Source organism: Vombatus ursinus, unplaced genomic scaffold (assembly GCF_900497805.2).
Source record: "Vombatus ursinus unplaced genomic scaffold, bare-nosed wombat genome assembly UNPS02014773.1, whole genome shotgun sequence".
NCBI classification, from domain to species: domain Eukaryota; kingdom Metazoa; phylum Chordata; class Mammalia; order Diprotodontia; family Vombatidae; genus Vombatus; species Vombatus ursinus.
The window spans coordinates 28,451,360-28,472,804 of record NW_020954551.1 but is presented as its reverse complement, the minus strand read 5'-3'; the positions used below and the strand labels follow the sequence as shown (position 1 = coordinate 28,472,804).

Here is a 21,445-nt window from a genome sequence, read left to right as displayed (position 1 = left end):
TGTCTGTCTGTCTCTCTCATTTGGCTTCTTCCCTAAAGTCTTAATCCTCACTCTCAATCATACCACCTCCTTTAAACCCTTGGCAATCACTCTTTTCTATTCACAGCTGTTATTGACTGGCAATTTCTCCAGTCAGTGGAATTCAGCGGTCTGAAAATTAAACACTCAGAACGGTGTTGAAGGAAGCATAGTACAGGGGAGGGAGCACGGCGCAGGGGGAGAATATTGACTTTGATCTTAGAGGACCTTAGTTCAAATCCTGCCTCTTTGATGCCCACCTGTGTGACATTGGCAAAGTAATCTAGTCACCTGGGCCTTCATTTCCACACCAGTGAAATGAGGGGCTTGGACCGGCTGGAGTCTGACATCACTTCTACCTCTAGAACTATGATGCTATGATTCCCTTGGGTGAAATCTACTTTGCTTGGATTCTCATCTGCCCACTGAGGAAATCTGTAGGATTATGGTCTCATCGTCTCACTCTGAAAAACGGGAATCATTCTTCTCTTAAGTATCCAGGACCTCTAAGTGTTCTCAGTCATAAGCGAGCAAAGTTTAGGGTGGCTGATCTTTATGTGATGCTTGGGGGTTATAAGTGATGATGGCCACTCCCCACCTTACACAGTGCTTTCTTCACTCCAGTCCTCTAAGGTTGGCAGGGCAAGTAGTGTTATCCCCATCTGAGAGACGAAGAAACTGAGACTGAGAGAGATTAAATGACTTGTCTGAGGTCACAGCAAGCAAATGGCACAGTCAGTATTCAAAACCCAGGTCTTCCAACTGCAGTCACTTGGCCACAGCTCCTCTGAAATCAATATTCCTTTTGACCTTAATCTAAAACAATTTAATATTTTCATATTGAGAAGAAAGGCACTTTAAAAGTTTAATCAAATAACAGACAGAAACCTCCAAATGGTAAAGGCTTAGACTTAAAGAAAGAGATGGGAAGTGATACAAGTATTCAAGGAACACTGAGAGGAGGTCAACTCAATGCACAGATTACAGAATATTTTTAAAGAAATGCAGTTTGAGGACTTAAAAATAAACAGTAATTCTACTGTTAGACGAACAACCATTATCAATTAATACATACTGACTGCCTTATGTGGAGAGGAGACATTCAGGAAAGTAGCACATTCAAGGAGGGAAAAAATGGCCCTGGATTAAGTCTTTGGGGTTCAGAACTTGGACTGATACCTCTTTCTCCCCAAACCCACCTCTTCTCCAGCCTCCCCATTTCTTTTGAAGGTAACATCACTCTTTCTCTCTCTCAGTCCCAGGTCCTTAATCATGTCATTAGCCTTACTCTCCCTCATCCTACTCTGGAGGGGAGGGAGGGAGCTGATGGTTAGACAGCCAGCTCACACCCCAGCTGAATGTTAAATTTTCATGGTAAGCATTTCAACCTCAAAAATCGGCTTACCACAAACCAGGGCTTCATTTATTGCTTTGTTGATTGTCCAGATTTAAGAATGTGGAGAAAATGTTAATAACACAGGTTAAATTTATAAGTGTGTCTTGCATATTCCCTCTCGGAGAACTGGTGTTTAACCACTTCCCAGCATCCCACTGCCCCTCATTTTGCCATTTCTACCTCCACAACATCCATCACATCTGCTTTCTTCTCCACTTGGCAGAGTCAAGCCCTTAGTGCAGGCCCTCCCACCTCTCACCCAAGCTATGGTAATAGCCTCCTAATTAGTTTCCTTGCCTCAAGTCTCTTCCTTGCCAATCCATCCTACACACTGCCATCAAGGTAATTTTCCTTAAGAAGCATAGATCTGACCATATCACTCCCTTCAGTCACTTCCTCTTGCTTCTAGGATCAAATAGAAACTTTGGTTTAGTTGAATGCCCTTCACAACTTGGCCCCAAGTTGTCTTTTTGGCCCCATTGGCCATTCCCTCCCTCCCCACAGCCTCCATACCCCGATCCTGACTCTACTCTGTGATCCAGGCAAACTGACCTCTCTGTCCCTCCCCCATGACCTTTCATCGCTGCCGGGGGCCCTCTCCCATGTACTGACCTTTCCTCATCCTTGGAATACACTCCCTCCTCATCTTTACTTCATAGAAGAAGCCCTTTCTTCCTTTCAGATGCAGTTCAAGCATCAACTCCTGGATGAAGCTTTTCCCAATCTCCTGAAACTGCTTATGCCCTCTTTCCTTCCCTTGTACTTAACTGCTCTGTACTGGTTATATTATTTATTATTGATTTGTATTAATTATCTTTAAATTTATTTCATGTATCCTTATATGTGTACTTGGGGCAACTAGATGACGCTACAATGGGTAGACTGCCAGACCTGGAGTCAGGAAGACTCATCTTCCCGAGTTCAAATCTGACCACAGACACTTACTAGCTGTGTGACCTTGGGCAAGTCACTTCACTCTGTTTGCCTCAGTTTCCTCATTTGTAAAATGAGCTGGAGAAGGAAGTGGCAAACCACGCCAGTATCTTTGTCAAGAAATCCCCAAATGGGGTTACTGAGAATTGGTTACAACTGAAAAATGACTAAACAACACGTATGTAACAACATGTATGTACTTGCTGACTTCTCTGTTAGAAGATCCTTGAGAGGAAGAACTGTTTTTCTCTTTGTTTTTGTAGTCTAGACTCTCTTAACCTAATTCTCTTGGAAAATACCCCTAACCGTGAGATGGGAAGAAGCAGACCTACACAAGGGCCTCCATCTAGAGGCAGGAGACTTTGGAAATCTTCACTGAACAAAGTACTCTAAGAAAATTTGAGGGAGCAGTTACTCTCAAGTAAGAGTGTGTGTGTGTATGTGTGTGTGTGTGTGTAAGGGGGGGGTAAGGGAGGAATACATCAAGGAAGGTTTTCTGAAAGCATGAAGGAATTGGATGTCTGAGCTGGGTGTGGAAGAGATGAGTTTCTATGAGAAGAGAGTGCATTCTAGAGACTGGGGGAAGGAGGGATGGGTTTGTAGAAATGCCCCAAATCGAGAGAATGCAGGATAAGATCAGGGAAGAGTTTATTAGTCCAGTTTAGCTGAAATGGAGAATAGGATAAAATTAGGCTAAAGTCAGATTATGGAAAGCCTGAAAGGCCAGGCTAAGAAATTGAATTCAAACCATCAAGGTTTTTGAGCAAGGGAATGATATGGTCAGGCCAGTGACTTAGGAAGATGATTTGGGGAACCATGCAAAGGATGGATTTGAGAGGGTGTAAGGTAGGAAGGTAGGAAAACCGGTAAGGAGGTTATTCTAATAAAAAGCAACCCAAGACGTGTCCTTGAAGGTCTGGTAATCTAGCTGGAGAGACAAGTCATCTCAATATAGAAAAACAAAAGCACCATAAAGTAGGATGAACCAAGTATCTCGTGAGTGGTATGGACAGTAAGTGCTAAAATTATTGAGAACAGAGAATGATACATAGGATGAGAAAGACGAAGAAGGCTTTATGGTGGAAGTGGATCTTAAGGGAAGGACAAGAATCCGAAGACTAAGGTGAGGTGGGTGGAGAGAACTGGAGGGAGGAGGAAGTGCAATCTAGGCATCGGGAATAGCTTGAGTAAAAAGTGTGTAGGCAGAGAAGGGCATGGCACATTTAAGGAACAATAAGTACATCAATTTGACTGCATGTCAACATTTGTCAGGAATTTGAATTTTACCCTCTGGCCAAGAGGGAGCCACTGAAGGGTGTGTGATCCAGGTCTTTGTGTATGGATCTGGATTTCAAGGAAAACGACGACGGACTGGACCAGACACAGACTCACAGAAGAGACCTCTGAGGTTACATGCTCCATGAATCCCCTCTACCCGATGGTTATCCAGTCTTTGCTTGCAGAGCCTTCAGTGATAAGAAACCTACTACAGCTCCTGAGGCAGAGCATTCTACTTTTGAACCACTGTAATTATTACAAAAAATGTCCTGAGAGCAAATTAAAACCTGCATCTCAGCAGCATCTACCCATTGTTTTCAATTCTGATCTGTAAAGTCAAGCAAAACAAGCTTCTTCCTTCTTCAGCGTGACAGTCCCTCAGATCCTGAAGATGACTATCATGTTCCCCCTCTAAGCCTTTCATCATTTGGGATAAATGTCCCCTTATGCAGGATGATCTCAAGGCCCTTCACCATCCTTTTCACTTTCCTCTGCATATCTCAGTTGGTTAATATTCTTCCTAAAGTTTGGTGTCCAGAACTGAACACGGCAGTCTCTATTGGGCCCATCACCTTCCTTGTTCTGGACACTATGCCTGCATTAATGGATCATGACAGTTTTTTGGTTGCCATATTACACTGTTGACTCATACTGAATTTTTGTCCACCAAAATGCCCTGATCTTTGCCACGTACCTCCCCCATCTTATACGTGTAAAGCTTACTACAGTAACTCAAATGAAAGACTTAAATCAGTTGTGGTGTTATAGGGAATGGAAAGGAAGGAATGAATGCATAAGTCATTAGAAAGTAGTAAGTGGCCGGGCTTTTTTTAAAACTGAATTGGGGAAACGGAGAAATGAAGGATGACTAGACTGATCTAGCTCATCTGTAATTACCTTATTAAGTGTTGGGATGCAAACAGTTTGAAGCTAAATTGCTTGAAAAAACGTTTGTCTTTTACACTGGTTACCACAGTTTCCATGTAGTCTTTCATTCTGTTAGTTTGCCTAATGAACTTGGTCTTTATCAGCTATACAAATTTCCACTTAATAGAGTATAAAAATGAAAGGATACTACTGAAAGGTTCCAAATAAAGGAATAAACCCAGCAAGATTTAGGTCGGCACACACCTTAATGCACAAGGAAAGGTTAACATCTCTCGTTCTCAGGACAGCTGGTTAAATGGCCACAGACAGAAGGGATTTAATAGCCCCTTTGTGCCTCCATAGGCAACAACTCCACTTTCCCATAGATGGCAGAAAAGTTTTCTTGTCTTTGGTTAACTGTAAAACAAACCACATCTAGCCCAGGGCGTTCTGTTGTAAGACAGGTTCCTTGGTAATGTGGTGGTGGTTTGGATGGCATTGATATCGATGCCACTCACCAAAAGTGCAGTTCAGAAAAGAGAACTGGGAAGTCTTTTATAGTCCTCACATCCTTTGTGCTAAACATTTCCCTTTCCTGATCACTATAAATATTCCTCTCCTCTCTTGCCCCTGTACTACTCCCCACCACTCTTACCACCGGTTCTAGCTCTTAATCTTAAAAAAATACCCAGAGTGTCCATGAGTAAGGCAAGGTCTATAAAACATGCCATGAACATAATGTCCAGCTTGTTTTGCTATGGGCAGTTGCGACCCCATGGTCTGAGAGCCTGGATGCTATGTGCCCTCTCATTTACTATGTGTCACTGGTGGCTGTCTAATGAAGCTTGTGAAGAGCACCGAGTGATCAGGCCTTACTCTAGTAATTACAGCCAGATTGATTTTTTGATTTACACAGTGAATTTGCACTCTCGTGCTGGAGGACTGAATCTTCCATGGATGGCAATCTCTTTGAAATCATTTCTCTCTACCTAGGGAGAGGTAGAAGATTTTTTTTTGTTTTGATCCCCAGCCCAAAGAGTATGGTGTCTACATTTCTGTTTAGGCCAGCCTGTCCAACAAAACTTTATCGCAGACTTCCCAGGCAAACAACTGCTGCATTACTCTGTCAGCTAGGCCGTTCACACACAGATCTCCAGCCAGTTAGAGATCCCAAAGCTCTATCAATTTGCAAGAAATCTGCTTTTAATGTCTATTCCAGGTCAAATGCCATGTCTCTGTGGCTCAGCTTCAACTCAACTTTTTGTGTGAAAATCATTTTAATTAGAGGGGATTTGATTTCAGAGTTGAGTTCATCATTTGGGCTGTGTGAGGCTTGCAGATGCACTCAGCGGCTGCCAGCTTTAGCTGCCACTCTGGGTCTCTGCCTTCCTCCTTCCCCCTCCCCTCACTGCTGGCATCTCACATACCAATGGCATTATGTACTGTCTGCCCTGGTCCTCCTACAAGCTGAGGCATCATGATCCAGCCTGTGCAGTCAACTCCCTCTTCCCGTCACAGTGAGAGCTTCCTCTGTCAGAGCAGACAAACGGACCAAAGCCACAGGCGGAAACGGGCTAACCACAGGGGCTGGGGTTCTGGTTAGTTCTTTTCTAGGTAAAGTTGGAAAAGTCCCTGTAAACGCCAACATTGAAGTTGCAGACATGGGGGCGGCACTGACCAGCCTCTCAAAATGTCCATGATTGGAAGAGGGGGAAAGGGTGGAGAAAAAAGGAAGTTGTATTGTGTGATGCAAACATTATTCATTCTGAGAAGTGTTCACTCTCCCTGGGTTCAACTGAAGAGGCTATTCTGAGAAACAACCACGACTGAGGTAACCTCCTCTTTAGAAAAACTCACGCCTAAGTGCAGGAATTTATTTACTACAATCTTCAGAGAGTACAGAAACATAAGAGACAACTTTAAATGTTGCACCCACAGCTACAGAACCTGCGCAGATAAGGCCGGGATGTTTAGCTTAGTAAGGTGTTCTGTTTGTTTACTTTGGTTTTTAGTAGTTCAGGGGAACCCAAGAGGTCATGAAATGAAAACTTGCTAGGGGTGGGAGGAGAAATGGATGATTTGTTTCTCTCAGATCTCTGTCTCTCCCTCTTTCTTTCTCTCTCTGTCTCTGTGTATCACTGGTCTGCTTCCCTCTGTCTTTCTCTTTGCCTCTGTCTCTCTCTCCTCTCTACCCTGTCCTTCCCCCTCCCCCTTTCTTGGAAGATTCCATTGAAGCTAAACTAAGAGTGGCCTTTCATCCAAGTGCCAAATGCCACTTCTACATTTAAGTTACTTCAAGCTAAAAACACACATTTTGCATACCGAGTGAGAAGACAATTCAAATTCTCCATTTGGATTTTTACTGTGGCCCAGTGAATACTTTAGATTATAGGAAGGACTAAAGAAACCCCAGTGAACAAATCCTACCTTTTCTCAATTAACAGATATCTTCAGAAGGTGCCCAGAGATTAAACAGGATACATATTTCTATGATGGTATTTATCCTGTTTAGTGGGGAAATCACAAAACACCTACAAATTTACAGCCCTCATCTTTCACTGTGAGCTGGCTAAGTAAGCTGTTCCTATCATATAGCCAAAGGGCAGAAGAAAAGTAATAATTCTGGAGCTCATTTCTCTAAAATTAGAGCTAGAACAGCATTTGTTTCTCTAGGTTGGGGACACGAGTAATTATCCAAAAAATGCTAAATGACTCTGAAATGGCCATTTACAATAATACTGCCTAACATTGTTTGGTATTCATGTAACAGGGGTGTAGGGTAGTAGGGTGATAACCACTATATGCCACTGGTTCATTTTCCTTATTTATTCTCATCCTAAGGTTCTAGGGCAACCAAGGAATATGTCTTTATATTTCTTTATTAATTGCTAAAACCGAACATTTCTCATCCATTAGCTCTGAGTCCTCTATCCCTGGTTACTAAATATTATTTATTTGATAAACTAGAGAAAACTCTTTCCATACACTTTACTCACCTCTCTTTTCATATAAACCCCAGACTTAAACAAACATCAACATTTCTGGGTAGGCTATTTCTTAGCAGTGTAATCAACAATAAAACAAAGATAGAGATACATGTCTACATTATCAACTGTGAGAAAGGATTCAGTCAGAGTCACCTTTACCTGTTACTAAATTGGTGGACTTCTCAATTCTAGAGGCACAGTCCCACCATTCATTTCCCTCAGGGTAACATATAGTCTTTTCTGAAAATTTTTTTTTCATGTTTCTTTGTAAGACAAAGATTAAAATTTTATCTCTCAGCAAATAAGTTTTCTTATTCCTTTTCCTTTGCCCTGTCTTCAAATGTCGAAGTTAATAGTTTCTCTAGATTGACAGTTAAAACTCCTTTTCTTCTCACAGATTTCTCAAAGAATGACAGTTAAACTATGGCTGTCCAACATTCTACTGCTTAAAGATACGATGATTTTAGCTACAATCTCTGTGGGAGAGACCACGGAAACTGGAGTTACATTAGTATTCTACACTCCAGACAGACAGGCCTATTTGCTATTAACAAGCAACATTCCATCTCTCATCTCTGTGCGTGTGCACAGGCTGGGCCCTATTCCAGGCATGCAATCCCTTCTTCATTTCCAGTTCTTAGAATCCTTGGCTTCCTTCAAGGATTAGCTTAGGTATTACCTTCTACACAACAGTCTTTTCTTCATCCTTATTTCTAGTTGTTAGTAATCCTTTCCCTCTAATATTGTCTTGTATGTATACACGTGTACACATACCCACACATGTATGCAAATGTATGCATAGACATACACATATGTGTGTATATGTATGTAAATATAAAATCTGTGTATACTTTGTTTTTCCCCTATCAAAATATGAACATCTTGAAGGCAGGGGTAATTTCATTTTTGTCGTTGTATCCTTAGTAACCAAAACAGGGCCTGGTATAGGGTTGGTACCTAATCAGATGCTCGTTGCATGGAGTGTGCTTAATATTTTCAAAAATGCTTTCACATATATACTCACTGATTTCCTTCCTTTCCCCACTCTAGGCAGTAGAAGTATAGGGATTATTTCTGATTTACAAATGAGAACATTGAAGCACACACAAGTGGCTTGGTCTAAGTCATGTTGGGTAGGACCTGGAGCTAGTGACAAAAGCTAGGACAAGAATCTAGCCATCTTCACTCCTAACATGAAGTTCAATCTACTAGTCACTAATCTACTATTTACTTTTTGGGAAGGGGGATGGTGAAAATTTAAGTTTCACAAACTAAGCAGATACATAAAGGTTGCCTGCTCTCTTCACAAATTGAGGTGTCAGTCTGATTCTATTTCTTTAGCTCTGAATGACATTACTAAACTAGGACGTGTTATATAATCAACAGCTGGGCTGCAGTTCCTAATTACCAGCCCCCCACTCTGGTTAATGGCTCTCCTTGGATCAGCTAGTGTGGCACAGATGGGGCAGGGACTGTCAACAGTAACGAGCCACACCCATCTCTTACAAAATCCTGAGGAAAATGAAACACCATTGTTCTCTGCAGTCGGTTCAGGGTCACAGGTGAAGGAAGAGGCTGGCCTCTGTCTGTGTCAGATCGGCTAGACCCAGGGTGCTGGAGAGGAAGTAGGTACGAAAGGAGAAGAGCTAGTGTGGGCTAGCTTCCTGGCACCAAGGCCCCGGCCAGTTGGGACCCTCGATCACACAGCACCTGCTTGCCAAACAACTACCACGCCATGAGTTTATCCACCCACCACAGGGGAAGTGAGCTTTTCAAACCAGGCCAATTCCAAGCCATGTAAATTATATTCTGCTCATACGATTTCATGTGTAACTTCAATGAGATAATTCTCTTCTCCTTTTCTTCCTAGTTCAGCTATCACGATACCTCTACCAACCACCAGCAGCCCTTAAATAAAGCTTTTCATCTTCAAAGCACTTTACAAACACCACCTACTTACACTTGGACCACCTCTATGTCCCGGAGTTGCTTCATAATTTAGATGGATTAATTGAGGCAATGGAGAGTTTGATAAGATGCTCTGAGATCCTTTAAGAGAAAGGCATTTGCATGTCTTTTAGAGATACGCATAGATACATACATGCAGGGTATCTCACAACATGACACTATGTGATAGAGAACAGAAAGAAGGCAGGTTAGTTTTAGAACTCGCAAGCAGATTTCAGGCTCTGTGAGAGAAAGGATTATGACATTTTAATGTGTATCCTCCCAGGTGAGAGGCAGTGTACCCTAGTGGATAGAGCCAAGCCACTCTGTCAAGATGATCTGGGTTCCATTCCTCCTCTGATTCCTACTGGCTGTATTGCCTTGGGCAAGAGATTTAATTTCTCAGTAACTCCAGAAACTCTCCTTTAAGACTTCAAGTTACAGAATAGTCCCTGATATGTATTAGGAGAAGGAATTTCCTTCTACACCAATGACATTATAGGTCCTGACCCTCTCCCAAAAAAGTTCCCCAATCCCTCCATGCCCCCTAACAGAATTCCTTCACCATAAGAGGTGCTCTGTAAATGCTGAATTAATTACAGGGTGGTTTTACTTTCAGGAGGTATCTAGAAGAAAGTGTGGCAGTGCCACTTTAATGACTCCTACAGGTCCTTAACTTTTTGTGTGTGTCATAGAGCCCCTCTGGATTCTGGTGAACCTTATATACCCCCTTCTCAGAATCATGTTTTTAAAAGCATAAAATAAAATAACTAAGACTACAAAGGGAACCAATCATTTGGAAATAGAATTGTCAAAATATTAGAAAAAAAAACCAACCATCTTGGTTAAGAACCCCTGCTCTAATGCATACCATCAAGAAACAATTTAAAGGGGCAACTAGGTGGCGCAGTGGACAGAGCACAGGCCCTGGATTCAGGAGGACCTGGGTTCAAATCTGACCTCAGACACATAACACTTACTAGCTGTGTGACCCTGGGCAAGTCATTTAACCCCATTGCCTAGCCAAAAACAAAACAAAACAAAACAAAAAAAAAAAGAAATGATTTAAGATTGTACTATGAGAGAATTCTGGATAAGGTACCATAAACTCTCTTATTCTCAAGCTTACAGATCAGTTCCAAACTTTTTACATCCAGGAGGCTGTCCTCACTGCTTCCTATCTCCCATTCACCCAATTTGTGCCTGCTCCTTATACTCTGGCCCTACCTAAACCTCTGGTCATCTAGTTGGTCTGGGCCTCTTTCATACCCAGAGTCCACGTCTCTCCTTTCAAGACTCCATGAAATATGATCTGCTCTTTTCCACAACTCCTCCTTAGAATGTGAGAGTTATCCTCACTTGTGTGGCTCCAAGGTGGGCCCATCCTGATGTCTCCCAAAACATTAGCATTTTGTGTCTCATTTTGAAAGTTTGGCCTTTAAGTAAAGTTTAGTTGTTAATTTTAAAGTTAAGTTTAAGTTTAAGTTGAGTTAGTTTGATGAGTAAAAAATATATCCTCTATAACTGAGTATTCAGTAATGTTCATCTTTGAAAAGTAAAAAGTAAAATTGCCTGGGAGCACACCCTGATAAAATGTGCTGGGCACATATGGGATCAACTAATTCAATCAGCTAATTCAATCAGTTAACTTTAAAGATGAATAAACAGGCTCAAAGAGGTGGTAACTCAACTCACCCCAAGTCACCAACAGGCAAAGCCTGGGCTAACACCTCTGTCTGCTGCTCTTTAAACATAAGTGACTATGACTGCCACGCTGACTCCAACATATCCACATGTGCTCTGAATGCAATGTAAAGTTTTTGGAAGCAGGAAGAACAGTGCTGATTTGGGGCCTTAGTTTTCTAGCACTCCATGCCTTGCACAGAGAAGGTATTGTAATCAATGTTAGTTACACTCTGAATTTGGGGGAGTGATAATGGAAATAAAAATTAATTTAAAAATATTCTTTGGTCATTCATTCTAGTAAACTTTCTCATGAATGCACACACTCATGTGTATATATATGTCTATATATACACATATATAGACATATATGTATGTATATAGTCTTTATTTTAAATGAATTCATTTGACAAAATTTTGAATATTACAGATTGACAAAGGAGGTACCAGTGATACCTCCTATGGAAGGCCCTTTCAGACTGGCACACTTTGCCAGTAGATTTAATGCACGGAGAATAACATAACCCAACTTCATTCGCAGTTGTAGTTCCTGGGGGAAGATCATTGGACCAAAGACCTCTGGATGGAAGAGACCTCAAAAGCTGCCTAGTCTTAACCCTCTCATGTTCTAGATGAGGAAACTGAGATCCAGGAGTTATGTGACCTATCCAGGGTCACACAGATTGTGTAACCGGGACTGAGACTGAGGTTCTTCTGATTTCAAATCCAGGACTCTCCCCTTGGACCCTGTTACCTCCTTATTGATGTTGTTAAAACAACCCTGCAAGGTGGGCAGCATAGACAAATTACATATGATGAAATGCAATCTCAGAGAAGTGAAATAATTTGCCCAGGGTCACATAGCTAGTAAAAGGCAGAGCTAAAACAAATCCTGGTCTTCCCTCTCGCCCCCTGTGGATTTTCGTTCTCCTGCTCCCATCTCCTTCCCTAGCGGGTGTTTCTCTGTACACCTGACTCAACCCCATTTTAGCACAAGGGTTCCGCCAGGGCAGCTGATGGGTGGAACCTGTGGACAACAAATGCCTGGCAACCCTCCACATGGGTTAAGATGAAAGGGCTGAAAAGAAGGAGCGGAGAATCCACGGGAGAGGAGGTGTGGGGGAAGGGCCATGCACTATAATGAAGGAAAGGGAAAGGTTTCAGCACATGACAGCAGGGCATGGCGATGACATCATACCCTCTGGAGGACAGAACGGATTCTAAATCTGGGTGGGGAAGCTTCAGCTCTGCCACCTCTGATAGGAGCCCAGCCTGGAGCTTGCTCCCCCGCTCCCCACCTCCTTACAAAGCAGCGGCCAATGATGCTGACACTGTTTCCAGCAGCCAAGGAGCCGGTGCCAGATCTTTCTCCCTCTGATATTAACTCGGCTGTGGTGCCATCTCATTTCAGAAAACTTTCAGGGACTAGGAGTTCTATGGAAGCATATGCCATACTCTCACACATAGTAAGGTACTTTTATATGGAAGATGAAGGAGATGGCATTTTAGGTAGCCTAGGTCTCAAGCTGTCAAATGTAGTAACCACCCAGCCTCAAATAGCAGCTTCTCAGGAATCTCACACAAGGCACTCCCTCCCTCCCTCCCTCCCGGATCGTCAGAGGAATTCCAGGGTAGAAGTTTCAACACTATTCTACATCTGCACATAAGTACAAGAGTCGACAATTTCCTGGATCCTTTCCCCACTGCCAGAATTCTCTTTCCCTTTCCCTGTACAATTAAGTGCAGTTCACAATACTTTTCATCTGTAGCCCAATAAAATCCAGTGCGCGGTCCCATTTAGGGCCACAGGGCAGTTCCACAGTCCAGTTTAAATTTTCATGAAAACTTCCTCTCCCATAAGGCTGTTCCCAGTTTTTTGTTTTTTGTTTGTTTTGGGGGTGGGGAGGAGGCAGGGATCTTCACGAGAGATGAATGATTTGTCTGTTGCCTTCTCCTCTCTTATTCTTTTGACGATACTACTGCTCTTTGAACAGTTCTATCAGCCACAATCTCCTGGGGCCTGCTTTTCATCTCACATTACACAAATCAACCAGACATCAGTCTCTGTTTCGGCCACCTCCCCACCTTCACCTCTAGCCTCTTCTTATCTCTGCCGAAGAGTTCAATCATTCTTCCTTACACTGAAAACAACTAGGTGGTACGGTGGAAAGATGCTGGGCTCGGTGACCTGAGTTCAAATCCTGCCTTGGAGCCTGTGTCCTTAGGCAAGTCATTTAAACTGTCTGGGTCTTCGTATTTTCATCTGTAAGATGAAAGGGTTGGACCAGGGATATGTTGGAACCAGCTTGTACCAACTTGTGAGAACTGACTGTTAAACTTCCAATGTGAGCATTTACACCTCAGAAATTGGCAAATGCTACAAATCCTGGCTTGATTTATTGTTTTGTTGATTGTCTAGGCTTAAGAAAGCGGGTGGAGAAAATGTTGAAAATGCAGAGTAAACATAAAAATGTGTCGTGTTCGCATGTTTTCATTTGTAGAGTTGGCTGTTAGACATTGACCAGCACGCCAAATTGACCCCTCTGCCACTCCCACCTACTGTTTCTTGTTGTCTTCTCTGGGGCCAAGAAGAAGAGATCGAATCCCTCTTCTATGGCGTAGCCCTGCAAATACTTGCAGACAGGTATCATGCTCTGTTTCCCAACTCTACTCCCTTTCTCCAGTGTTTTCTATTTCTCTTCTGCTTTTCCCATTTACTTGCTACAGTACTCAGCACCTGAAAGATGTCCACCCTTGGTTAGAAGATGCTGAGATATTCACTACTACTCCCTCTCTTCCCTACCACATTGATTCTCTGTCAAAGCAGAAGTCCAGACAATGCCAATGCCATCTGTACATGATTATTCTATCCATGTTACCCAGGATTATACGAATGTGTGTACCTGCACTCTTAGAACTATCCTGATTAGACAGATGCAGTGCAAGGACCCTTATATCTTTTATTTTTTTTCCCCCGGTTATATTATTTTTCCCTTTGCAAGACTGCTGCTTTGGTTATTTATTTGTAGAAGTTTCTGAACTAAGTGAATTCAATATATCATGAATAAATTCCCCACTAAGGGAAAATGCTAAAGAAGGTAGATGCCCAAAGCAGCAGCAGAAGCATCTAAGAGAAGGGCCATTCTGTGAGAAAAGGCTGCACTTGCTTGGAAGGGTCATAGATCAGCCATTCTAATGTTTTAATTATTAGGGAGTTGTACCCAATTCTGATTAGTCATCTGGGTGTGGGAGTTGGTGTCTGGCTGTGGTTTAAGTGAATCCAGCCTTCCCCTTTTATTTATTTAAGACACATACAACCCTGTCACCTGATTTTTCTGGGTGACTAGCAAGCAATTCAAGTTGACAACATCAAATTCTGTTAGAGAAAAAGGCAAGAACAATTCAGCTATCAAATGTTTAAAGCTTGTAATTAATGTGCTTCCCAGAAAACACTTTGGAAGAGACAGTCCCTGGTCTTTGCTAAACTTGGGTCATCTGAATGAACATCTGCAATTGCACATGAGTAGCAACCCTGGCAGTAACTCTGAGAATTAAAATCCACTGAATACATTAAGCTTCTTTCTTGCTGATTTATGGTCACTTCTGGATTAGACAGTGAATCTCTCTCAAGAGATTCCTTCAACCACCCACACCCTCTACCCGCAGTCTTTTTCTCCCTTTTGGGGAGTTGCTGCTTTCTTTGCAATGGCTAACCCAGCACTGCTGTGGAGGTGAAAAAGCCAGGGAGGAACAGGAGTCTGGGAGATGTGCCAACCTGAGTCTGGGAAACCAGATGTGACCAGAAGAAGACCAAAGTCAACAGACTTACTCCAACCACGAAAGTTCTCAGTATGCACATGTGTGTCTAAGTACACACCTCTGTCTGTTTGCCCTGCCTTATCTGTCTTCTTTATGGGCACAAGTCATATTTCCTATATGCCAGCTCTTGTGTGCTCCATACTCGATTGCTTTTATAATAGTTCTGATGTATTTGTGGAAATTCAAGTTAACTTGGGGAGGCAGCACCGCAGATACATCAAGCTAGGACAAAACTGAGAGATAAGTAATTTACTATGCTGAAGGAAGGGACAAAGGTTTCTAAGGAGAAGAGCGGACCCTTTGGGTCATGAACATCTCGGGAGGTTAAGACCTTCCACTGAAAAATGAGTGACCAACATTGTGTCCAACTGTGTCCTTCAATACACAAGTCCTCCGTCCCTCCAAAAAATTCCTCTAAAAATCAGAGCATTAGCAAACAAGAATCTCAATCTCAAGAGCGAGTAGAAGGCTGGAATCCATATTAAATTAATAAATAATTGTGTCAGATTTCAGTTGCTATCCTGTCTTCTTCAAAAACAAAAACTCTGGAGTAGAGGCAAGAGCATTGGATCCGACAGTCCAACACTTGAGCTTTTGGGTCTGGGGTCTGGGCCCTGCCACATGCACTGTAGGACCCTAGGCAAGCCTTTTAACCATTTGGGGCCTCAGTTTCCTTACCTGTAACAAGTGATAGTAATACTTTTACTACATACTTTCCAAGATTGCTAAGCAGTAGTCATTTTAAACCCATAAAGCTGTGAATAAGTCAGCTGTTATTTATTATTCACCATCTGAGTTTCTTGAGCTTCAGGCTTACTTAGGGAATGTGGTAATTGAGGGCTGGCTTATCTCCTGCATTTGCCTCATAGGCTGTCACTTAAATATGGAGAAACCTGGTGGACTGAGTCTTTGTTACACTTCATAGATTTGATCTTAAGGCTACAATGCTATTACAGGTGACTCGGAAAAATTTGAGAAGATCCACCTTCCTCCCTCCTTTGAGAGGTGGAGGATCATGGGTGTGGAACATTCCATCTGCTGTCAGATACAGTTGATTGCTATTGTTGAACAGGTTTCTTTTCTTTCTTTTTCAATTTTGCTACAAGGGATGACTCATTAGGTATGGTAGGGGGAAAGATATAGTTATAAATGAAGGTGATACAAAAACAAAACAAAACAAAAAGCCCATCATTTAAAAACAAGACAAAACAAGAAAATGGAAAAAGTTAAAATAATTGCTTCAGGCTCCCTCCAATGTGTTACCCTGAGTTGAAAATAAAATATAGTGGAGCATGGACTTCTGAAATCAGCCTCGCAGCACTTAATACAAACCTCCTTACAATTAACAATAGTTATGGCAATGGATCCGTAATCTTATCAGTTGTGAAATATACAAATACAAAATATACAAAATGCAAATATAAAGTGCTGTGTAAACATGTAGAGCATGTTTATATACATGTTAATTATTATTATTATTATTTGGAAAATGGTTCCATGATGCAGACTGCAGCCCATCCATGCTGCCATCCTCAGCAAATCTTATACATGTCTTCCCATAAATCTCCCAAAGGGAATCTACCTATTTTTCTAGTGGCCTTTTAGTTCTCAATCAATTTTTACCCTTTTTGGGGGTGGGAAGTAACATTTGGTACCTGAACTATTTTAAAAAGTAAATGTTTAATATTAATGAATATAATTATACTTAAGTTTCATACTCTTCTAAGACAGTTCACTGAAAGGAATCCAAAGAGCAACCCTTATTGGGAGAGGAAATGCTAGGGTTTTTTCCAGCTTCTGCTTACAGAGAACTGTAAGAAGTCATTCTTCAGGCACATGGTGCCATGCACAAAGTGCACCTTTCTTTCTTCAGAGAGTGAAGCTGTGGATGGATACACTTCACTACAATGGGATGATACACCGAAAAAAACTCAAAGGGGACATGTCCCTACCCTGGCTGATCAAAGTTCCACCTCTAGATCTTTTGGAAGGGAAAAAACCATGCAGAATCTGGCAGTAAGGCAATAGGGTTCCTACAGATTGTAATCTAAGGTGTACCTCCACACATAGCCTCATGGTAACTACCAAATCCATTTCTGCTTTGAAAGAGAGTGGTGATCTATCACAATGTGCAGGATGCCAAAGAGGGTTGGTGATAGGAACGTTGCCATTGTCTCAGAGAATTTCCTTCTGAGCCCCATTTCACATGCTACCCTTCGTGCACTTGCTCTGCTAGACAAAAAGAACTCCTTTTCATCCCACATTATTGTCCTGACCTCCCCCACCTCCAATGTTCACCTGACCCCTGCACTGGGCCTGAAGACCTGCCTTCCTCCCCACCTCTACGCCTCTCCAAAGTTTCCTTCTTCCTTCAAGGACCAGTCTACCTCTTCTCATGGCTGAAAATGATCTCTCTCTCCCTTCAAATATCTTAGAGCACTTTTTTTAGACTTCTCCATCACACTTGCCCTAATCTCTCTTTTCCGTCATACTTATTTCTTTATCTGCTTCATTCTAGCTAGATGGCCCAGTGAATAGAACATTGGGCATGGGATCAGGAAGACCTGAGTTCACAAAAAAAACCTGAGTTCTGTTGACCTGAGTTCAACTCTGGCTTCATATATTTACTAGCTTGCCTGCCCCAGTTTCCTCAAGTGTAAAGTAGAGATAATAATAGTGCCTACTTCTCAGGGTTGTTGTCAGGATCAAATGATATAATATTTGTAAAGCACCTAGTACAGTGCCTGGCACAGAGTAGGTACTTAATAAATGCTTAGTCCCTTCCCCTTGCATCCCAACCGTTAGACTGCAAGTTCTTTGAGAGCAAGGCCTATTTGCATCTGCAGAATCTTGAGCAAAGCAGGTGTTTAATAAAATATTTGTTGGATTGAATTGATGGAATGAGCATAATGACATCCATTTTTCTACTGGGAGGACTCCTAAATTGCCGTTGGCTCACAAATGCCAACAGTTGGGCAGGGTGACCCTTGGGAAAAGGGTGATCTAGGGTAGTATGGTCCACAATAGCCCTGGAACCAGAAACAGCCACATTTCCTGCCCCTGTCCTCTCTCCCATTCCACTTTCTGGCTGGCTGTATTATGTAGTCCATACACCAGTGGATCTCTGACCTTAATGTGTGGGCGTTTCCTCCAATGATGCAAACTCCACCAATTCATACTGGTACATCCTAAGGGACTTTCCTCCATGTGCTCCTGTGAATCCACTACAGGAGGTCCAACCACGTCTAGAGACCTTCCTGGAACTTTCCTGACATTTCATAGATATTAGTGGAACATGGAGGCTGTTTACTGGTCATCCTTTGTACCCACCACATGACTATCCCCACAATTTTCTCCTGCCACTGTTGGATTTCCCAAGTGACCTCCTAGATAAGGTTTCTCTCACATAATTCCTCATTTATCACATGACACAGCTTGGCTACACCCACTATTCACTCTCGCTCTTTGGATGACTTACAACTTCCATCCTTCTGAGAACAGTATGACGAGGTATGGCATGACTTGGAGTCACACCTCATCACCAGAAAGAATGCTGGTATTAAAATATGGACCTATGTTTCCATAAGAAACTGCGATTTCCTAGAGGCAATCAGCCTACTCTTCTTCTGTTCACTTCTAGGCCCAGCTCACTATCCATTTGCTGTGTCCCAGGTTGTTCATGCAACTACACATTACAGCCTGGAGGAAGCATGGGATTTGGGGGAGTGGACTGACCTAAAGTCAGAAAACCTGAGTTTGAATCCTGCTTCAAACACTTATCTGTGTAATCCTGGGCAAATCCCTCTCTCTCAGTCTCCCTCATCTGTAAAATGAGGATAGTGATGAGAAACAAGATGTTTGTAAAGCATTTTGCAAACCTCGAAGAGCCATCTCAGCGTCAGCCATCATTATTATCTGAAACACTGCTTCCATAGGACTCTAGGCACCTGTGGTCAAGCCCAGTATAACCCTGACTTGGCAGCTCCAGCCCAGTGCCCTCGGGGCAAAGAAGAAGAGTGAGAGACCAGCCAAAAGGAGGGGACAGTGGAACAAATATGAGAAATTCGGATCAAGATTCCAAACAATCGAGCTGCCAGCATTGCCACAACATGTGATTTCTCCTAATGCTGCCTCTCATCTCTGGGAGTGAGAGTTCTCTTTGTCCCCCCAGGAAGTGGTAAGAGCTTTTCTAGCACCATTAGACCCTGGAGCTTCCACGGACACTGACCACTTCAAAATATACAACTGTGCCAAATGGGAACAGGGCACACCAAGAGCCAATTAGCAAAGAAAGACTGCAGAGCTCTCGGCAGGCTTACAACATGCCTTTGAAAGGAACCCTCGACGTGAGAAAAAAATGGCAAAGAAGCCCAGGAATGAAGAGACTTCATTTACTGGATTCAGCCTTAAAGATTCTTACCTGGGGTCCATGAACTTTAAAAAAAAAAAACAACTTGATAACTACATTTGTATAGAATTGGTTTCCTTGGTAATCCTCTGTTCTATTTTATGCATGTAAGTACATTCTCCTGAGAAGGGGTCTGCAGGCTTCACCAGACTGCTGAAGGGGCTCAAGACCCCCCAGAAGGTCAAGAATCCCTGCTCTGTGCCATCCCCTCCACAAATGTAGTATGTACTTGCAATGTTTCCTTAGGGCAACTGTGCCTCTCCACTACTACAGAGAATTATTAACTATGATGTCAGTCCATTAACTGGGTGATTTTTCTTGTGCAGAACTGGTTTTGAAGATGTTTGGTGGGCACAGATATTCTCATATATTCAGGGGCATCTGGACTCTAGTCTTTACAACAATCCTATTAATCACCAGACAGAAGTAGGCCAGCACAGGATGGGGCACTTCCTAGCACTCTGCCTTAAAAGTCACTTTCAGTAGAGAGGTAAGAGGTCAGTCGGTCCCTGTGAAGTGGCTCTGAGGGCTTTGGGAACCATTTTTCTTTAAAGAGCAGAGGTAGGGATGCTAACAGCAGGCCTCTAATAACAGCAGTTCTTTAACAGATCTTCCTTCCATCCTTGAGATCACTCATTTGCCCACCCTCTGTCACCAAACCAACATTAAAATAGTTTCGGCCTAGCTGGGAGCTAGAGGGGCTTCCTGAGAATTTAGCTGGCTTTCCTCTGGGGGGGGGGGTGACAGGTATCCAGTTTGCTCAACTTCTTCCAAAGGCTCCTGGGGTACAGCTCATGGTTTTTTCTGTTACTGCTGCTCTCCACACCCCTACCCCCCAGCAACTGGTGACTAAGCCTTAACAGCCCTGAAATGGCTCTGGGGGACTGGTGCTCAGTTCTATTCTCCTTTAGCTGGCTCCCTCTGCTTCCCTTCCAGGTGACCCAGGGTGGCACTGGCAGTTTTGTCAGCAGCCTCCAGCTGAGTTGTGTGGTTGACATGAGCTTTCCCTGCTTTGTGCTGAGAGCCAGTGTTGAAAGATTCACTAAATTTCAGCTTCCCCTCATAACCCCCACCTACTACACAACACACAGCTTCCTTAAATTCATGTTTAGGATTTTTCTAACGCCACATTTTTAGGCTGATGTGGAGATCTGTTCAGCCAAAGAATGGCAGGGATAGTAAAAGCAAATTTAGCCAGAAGTTGGCATTCTCAGAGCACTGTCAGTGTGGTGGGCAGTCCATTTGAGTCATTGCGGAGGCAGGGGCAGTGGTGGTGTTTTCAGGCCACTACTCCCCTATCAGGTGATAGCTCACAAGACTCCTCTAAGTCCTCGTTACTGAGGCAGAAACCCGGCACTCAGCCAGAGGTTTCAGTGACCCCAAAGTAACGTGGTTAGCAGTTAACCTCACAATCAACCTCCAGAAGATTTGTAGACTGAGATACTGGGTGTGGATACCGTCTTAGAGAGGAAAATGAAAAGAACTTTGCATAACAGACCGTAAAGACTTATGACAAAGAGGAAAACCCAAGGATTCTTCTTCCATGTGCTATGATATGGATCCAGGTCCATATAATAATACATACATCTATATGAGAAGCAGAGAGGACTTGAACTAGCATTAGAACCAGCTGGAGTCACCCACAGACCCCTGGCTGACCACCCCGCTACTTGGTCTGTTTCTATTACAAGTCTACCATATTAACGTATGCATACATGCCTTCCATCTTTTTGCTCACTTCACACAAACTTCCCATGTTTCTCTGAAATATCCCTTTTGGTCATTTCTTATGGCACAATAATCTTATTACATTCTCATATTATAATTTCTTCATTCATTCAGCAGTAGATGGGTACCTCCTTTAGCTTCCAGTTGTTTGTCACTATAACAATGGTTTGTACATATCACTTTTTTTCCTATTTCATGGATCCCTTTGGGTACAAGTCTCCTGGTGGTATCAATGGATCAAAGGGCATGCACAGTTTAACTTTTGGGGCATAGTTCTAAATTGCTTTCCAGAATGGTTGGATCAGCTGCACTGGTGGTGCATTAATGAGACTCTTTTCCTGTAGCACCTCCAACATGTATAATTTTCCTTTTCTGTCATTC

At 42.7% G+C, this 21,445-nt stretch overlaps 1 protein-coding gene and 1 long non-coding RNA gene across 5 annotated transcripts in view; one reads left to right on the top strand and one right to left on the bottom strand.

The window, feature by feature from the left end:
* The window catches only part of LOC114044448, a 35,153-nt gene extending 30,685 nt beyond the window's left edge, over positions 1-4,468 (top strand). For both annotated transcript variants that reach the window (XR_003569241.1, XR_003569240.1), the window contains exons 4-5: positions 2,611-2,768; positions 3,620-4,468. This is a non-coding gene — a long non-coding RNA (uncharacterized LOC114044448). The remainder of the gene's footprint in view (positions 1-2,610; positions 2,769-3,619) is intronic.
* Positions 1-21,445, bottom strand: part of ITPR1 (inositol 1,4,5-trisphosphate receptor type 1) — a 394,249-nt gene that overhangs the window by 13,789 nt on the left and 359,015 nt on the right. The window lies entirely within an intron of this gene.